Genomic DNA, 6370 nt, shown 5'->3' with positions numbered 1-6370 from the left:
TCATAATCAGAAAGTGGTTTTGGCACGTAAAACCCCAAATATTATTATTACTCCAACTCTTTGAGCCACATGCATTAAAATAATAACCCTTGCTTATGTCTTTTGTCTCCCAATCATGCACTGCTGCAGCAGATCGCGCATTGGTCCTTACAGCATCAACATCAGAGGTAGCTCACCATGCTATAGTGGCTTACATGAGTATGGTGTCGGAAGCGTATGCGAGATGGAATGCCAGGCTGAATGTATCTTACAGCCTTTGAAATAATGGTGTTGAAATTGGCTAGGTGCAACAACTCATCTTTCGTTTTAATTAACCAATTTTTCATTTGGGGCACTTCAACTCTTTCAGCCACACACATTAAAACAAGAACTCCTGCTCCTGGCTTCAGCCCATTTGTTCGTATGTCTTCTGCTCTCCCAATCATGCACTGCTGCAGCAGATTGCGCATTGGTCCTTACAGCATCAACATCACAGGCAGCTCACCATGCTAGTGGTTTGGATGAGTAAGGTGTCGGAAGGGTGTGCCAGATGGAGCGTCAGGCTGAAATTATCTTACAGCCTTTGAAATAATGGAGTTGAACTTGACTAGGTGATCATCATTCAGGATTATACAAGATTTCTGCAACATATTGCACCGCACCGGTTAGTACCAACAGCGTTTCATCCACATATCAGTGTACGTTTTGCATGTGCAGCATCTACTTACAATCACGTCACAAATGTTCTAGGCTCGTGCAGACTAGCTAGTTCACATGGCACACTCAGTGGTTGGCAACAGCCAAACTTGCACGTGTGTGTGCAGTACTGCTACGGGCAGGGGCCGTATTCTGTAGCGGTTCGTTTTGGAACCGGTCCCTTTTGGCTGTTACGTCAGGATTACGTCACTCGGAGAAAGAGTGGAACGAGGCGGCGTGAGGGGAACCAATCAACGAGCGGCGGTCTGCCGGAAGATCACGTCATCATTTTTGTTTGTACTTGGGGGACGGTATAGCAATTGAAGGATGTTGCTGGTTTGATAAAAAAACATTGGTTTGTATAGAACACTTGCAAATATATTTTCAGTAATAAATGTGAGCTTGCGGTGCAGACGGCTACTGGGAGTTGTAATTTTATTTGTATTGTTATATTATTTAGTCGCTAGGTGGTGTGCCATACGTTATGCAAACAACTTGCCTCGCTTTCTTTACGTTTTGGACTTGTTCGCGCACCGAAACCGAAACGATGTCGGCGCACAAGGACAGGCGGCTGGGTCCTCATGTTTCAGCGAGGCAGCGCGAAATACTCGTTTCATTTGTCGAGGAGCACCCCTACCTAGCAAAGGCGTCGTGTGTGTTCAGCACAGCTGACGGCGGCTTTCTGTTGCGCCGTGGATGGGAATCTAATCCATCCTTTTTCTTTGCCCACAACCGTAATGTCCTTGGCGACGGCTGTAATGATCCGGTTGACCGAAGGCTGCGACAGTGCAATCGCTTCTTCATTCCCGACGCACTGTTGAAAGCTCCCGGTGGCAAAAAAACGCAGTGCGCACAGCACTTTCATCGTAGTGTCGACACCACGAAATCTTTGAGGTCCGAGATGTTCTTCCAGCTCATCGCAAAGACGTCGCACTATGTCTTTGGAGAGCCTAAAATGCCTTCGAAACTGTTCTTCGGCCATGCCGAACGCGTCGCGTCGTTGCCTCTCGTCGCGTCGTTGTCTTTCGGCGTTCGTCAGCAGCACAACCTAGCACAACCAAAGGAGCCGCCATTGCCGTCTCTGTCTCGTCTCGTCTAAGTGCCGGCTCGTCAGCTGGCGCGAGACTAGCCGGCAGCCACGGTCGCCCTAGCAACTCTCGACATCATGCTCGCCACCGCGCGCGACCCTCGAGCGAACCACTTCTCCGCGGTTCCTCTCGTAGCAGGGAACCGGTTCCTTTCCATATGATTGGCAACCTGTGTGACGTCATCAAAATTTGTCGTCCCGCCCACCAGGGATGACGACAACGAAGCGCCGACCAATGGCAACAGCCAAAAGGAACCGGTTCCAAAACGAACCGCTACAGAATACGACCCCAGATTAGCCTTACAAGTTGGCAATTGGCATATCATAGAGCACATGCCATTTTCAGACGAGAATGCCTATATACAAAATAGGCCTGTGCGTTGGGTTGTTGAAGCCCAATTCGACAAGTGCTTTGAGCACAAGGACTCAGCATATGCCTTGAAATACTAAGGAGAAACACTAAAGTATGACAGAACATCATGTTTGTCTCTCCATATATGAAATAAGCAATTTGTACCATACGATGAAGCTTGTGAAACCAAAGGCAACGTAAAGTGTGTGGCGATGCCATGAAAGTTGATTGCGGTTAGCGACATACACTGAGCTGTTGATCACTATAGGAGGGTTACATTGTCTTCAAAGAACAGTAGTCGACCTAGAAAAGACAGGACCCTTCGTTTGGAGAATAAGCAACCAAAACATGCAAAAATGAAGCAGAGCCTGGTATATTACATGCTCTCTTTGCCATGGCCATAATGAGGTGTGAAGTTCAGAACAAAAAAGTTTTGTTTCATTTTCTTTAACCAAAGTTTTGCTGCCAAATAAATGAAGAAAATATTTTTGGAGGAATAAATCATACGACTAAGGTTTTTTAATGTTTCCATTTAGTGTCCGTGTTGTGAGGGGGGCCAGGAGCTTCTGAAAGTCTTGTCGCTTGGTTCAGAAATGAAGTAGCTCCATTTTTGTATAGAAGCAGAATTAAACGCATGTGCAATCAATGTAATGCAAGTGTTGAAGTAGTACTGCTGCACAGAATATGAACTGTTATATGTAGGAATTGTACAGTTGGGAGAACTGACCTAAAAGAAGCAAAGTTGCCATAAATCAGTTGTAGTACGGATATCTGAAGTTTAGGACAACCAGAGCTACACTAACTGCCAATAAATGTGGTGACATCACTTAAGCTTTACACACAACATTAAAGGCAAACTTGAAAGATCCTTGAAATACTATTTTTTGTTAATGATTTTACATTTCACAAAAATTGAAGTGATTCGCACTAGACCTAGCTGCGCGGGCTGCTCGGCTATAGAATATCCATCTTAATAGTGTCTTACAAATAGTCTACTGCACTGTATTTTACAGATAACTTCTGAACAGGTCCTTAGAATAAATGCTCCATATTGAAGAAAGTCGTGGATAAATTTGTCAAATTCCATATTTTCTGGCTAGTACACTGGAGAGAGAGAAATGAGATGTGAAAGGCAGGGAGATTAACTGAAAGACAGATATTCAGTTTGCTACCCTAGCTACACTGGGGAACGAACAAAGGCAGAGTGAAATTAAATGCACATGGTGCATTACAAATGAAGGCTATGTGTATATTAAAGGAATGTTGCACATCCACACTTGCACTACAATGAAGAGTACAACATGTGAGAGACTGCAATAGTTGCTCCATGCAGAAGGCTTTCCTAATAATAAAATGAAAAGCAAGGGTTTGTGCATTTTCTTCTAAGTAAGAATGGTTCTGATAAGATAAAATGACAGAAAGACAGCTAATATATGCTGTACTTGACTGTAGAAAACACGAAATTGACCCTTTGAGCTTTTGCTATATCGTAATTTCCACGGGTCAATCACGCACACAACAGTCTGCCCCAAGAAATCGCATCAGCTTCTTACTTTTGGTGCTGACACGACTGTGCCAGGCTCAACACTACCGCCACCAATGGCACCACAGGCACCAATTGTTTGGTCAAGAATGTGCTTCAATCTTCGCACCATCCTTGAGGAATCTGCAAAAAAAGAAAGCAAAACTATGAAAAAGTGATTTGTACCTTGGTTGAAGGTGCGCATGTTGATCTGACTAGGCCGGCCAATTCTTAAAGCGATTCACTTGCTGGTGATGCTGTTCCTAGTGATTACAGCTGCAATGCCCCTTTCTACCTCAACAATTTCTGACACTGGTTATTTACGCAGTAGCACAGAATCACATGGACAAAAGAAAGAAACGGGACACAGTGCTAACTATCAACTGAGTGTTTATTGCACGAGAGCAGATATATGTCACTGCACAAAAAAGGAAGATACAAACAAATAAACCCAGCAATATGAACCAACACAGGCAACTAATGTGACAAAAACAACATTTCTTTCTCCAATAAGGAGACTGGTGGGCAACTAACACAATCCATATTCCTCATCTCTGCAGCTTCTACTATTTCTGTGGTGAGCTGGTCAGGGTGTCTGGCCAACGATTGAATGCATTAAAACAGAGGCTTGCATCTGCTGTGTGCGCAATGTCCGTCAAGGTCGCCTGATAGGGCCAGTTTTTCAACGTTGTTCCTGTGCTCACGTAATCAATTGTTGATGCATCTACTTGTGTGTCCCACATACTCTGCCATCTGCCACAGCCCCACCGGTATGCAGTAAACCACCCCTTCAACACAAGAAACAAATGGTTTCCGGTGGGTCTTGTTGCACCCATGTGGCTTGCGTGTATCGGTGTTTACACTCGTGCACAAACTAAGCTTCGAAGGAGCAGGGAAACCGATACCTACACCGACACATTTCCCGAACTTTTTCAGATTGTCACTAATCCCATGTAGGTAGGGCAAGATGATTACAGTCGAACCCGGCTATATCGAACTCGCAAGAAAACGCCTATCAGTTCGATATAGAGCATAATTCGATATAAGCCTGGTAAATAATTGGATGTCATAAAAGCACATACCATTTATACAACCACTTTATGGATGGAATTTGCTTTGTTTCGCATGAAATACAGTCGAACCCGACTAATCAAACAATTTATGGTCGCGGTATAGTTACAGTGAGTATATATAGGGAAAAATTACGCTTACATCTAACAAAAATAGCAGCGAGTCTTGATATATTAAACGTCAAGCGGCGGAAAAATGCCCCCAGAAGTTTGCTTTCCCTCGCAGTAGCGGGGAAACCCGGCGGCGGCGCTCCATCCAACCGCTCTCCCTACCGTGACCGCGCTGCCTCTGGCGAGCCGTCGACACCCCCCTGCAAAAAAATTATCCTGGCCCGCCCGCAGCGCTTGCTAAGACAGCCAATCAGAAGCTCTTGTGCCCTCGTCGTGCAAGATGGCGAAAGTGCGAATTGTGTCATTGCTTTTCTGGTTCATTGTGTTTGCGCCTTGTCCCGCAGTGTTGCCGTGATGAAGCGGCAAAATTTGCCTTTCGTCGTGAAGCTCGAAATCGTAAATCGGGTCGAACGTGATGAGAAGTCGAATGTCCCCGCAGCGTGCAAGGTTCCGAGGAGCACCCTCAGCACGATTGGGGGTAAAGCGGCCAAACTCGCGACCCGGTGCTCATGGCGCCCGATGCGTACGCATGGCCAGGTACAAGTGGTTCTTCATTTGTACTGGGCTTCCCCACCACCACAAGGGAAAGCCAGCTTCTGGGGCCATTTTTCCGCCGCTTGACGTTCGATATATCAGGAGTCGCTGCTATTTTTGTTCGATGTAAGTGGAATTTTTTCTATATATACTCATTGTAACTATACCTTGTCCAGAAATTGTTCGATATATAGAATAAGTCTACATAAACGGGTTTGATACAGTCGGGTCCGACTGTACTTTCTTTTTTACTTGTGTCACCTGGTCAGTGGCATTGCGAATTTCGTTCTTTTCTTTATTATGCTGCCTGCCACGGTGGTCAATACATGCAACGGGTAACCTGCATCTAACAGATATGAGACTTTGTACTGAAAACTTCTCTGAACCGAGTGCAGGCTGGACTTCAAAGGGGTGTATTTGAAGCACAAATTGAGAATACCTCACTTCACTAGCTTTGAATGAGGTGAGTATGCGAGTACGAGTTTTCTGCCTCTAGGCTCGTAAAACCAACAAGAGGCAAAAAACCCATCCTTGCATACTCATCAGCTCATTCAAAGCTAGTGAAGTGAGGTATTGTCAACTTGTTCTTCAAAAGCGCCCTTTTGAAGTCCAGCCCACACTTGGTTAGGAGAAGTTTTCAGTACATAGTCTCACATCTGTAAGATGCAGGTTACCGTTGCATATATTGACCACCGTGGCAGGCAGCATTCTAAAGGACGAAATTTGCAATGCCACTGACCAGGTGACAGACGTAAAAAAGAAAGTAATCGTCTTGCCCCTTCCTACATGAGACTAGTGACAATCTGAAAAAGATTGGGAAATGTGTCAGCGTAGATGTCAGTTTTTCTGCTCCTTCAAAGCTGTCTGTTTATGCAGAAGGGTAAACGCGGATACATGCAAGCCACGTGGGTGCAACAAGACCCACCGAAAACCATTTGTTTCTTGTGTTGAAGGGGTGGTTTACTGCATCCCGTTGGACTGTGGCAAAGAGTTGTGGGACAGACAAGTAGATGCATCAA

This window comes from Dermacentor variabilis, chromosome 10, assembly GCF_050947875.1.
Source record: "Dermacentor variabilis isolate Ectoservices chromosome 10, ASM5094787v1, whole genome shotgun sequence".
Lineage (NCBI taxonomy): Eukaryota > Metazoa > Arthropoda > Arachnida > Ixodida > Ixodidae > Dermacentor > Dermacentor variabilis.
The sequence above is the reverse complement of the archived record's forward strand: the minus strand, read 5'-3'. Positions refer to the sequence as shown.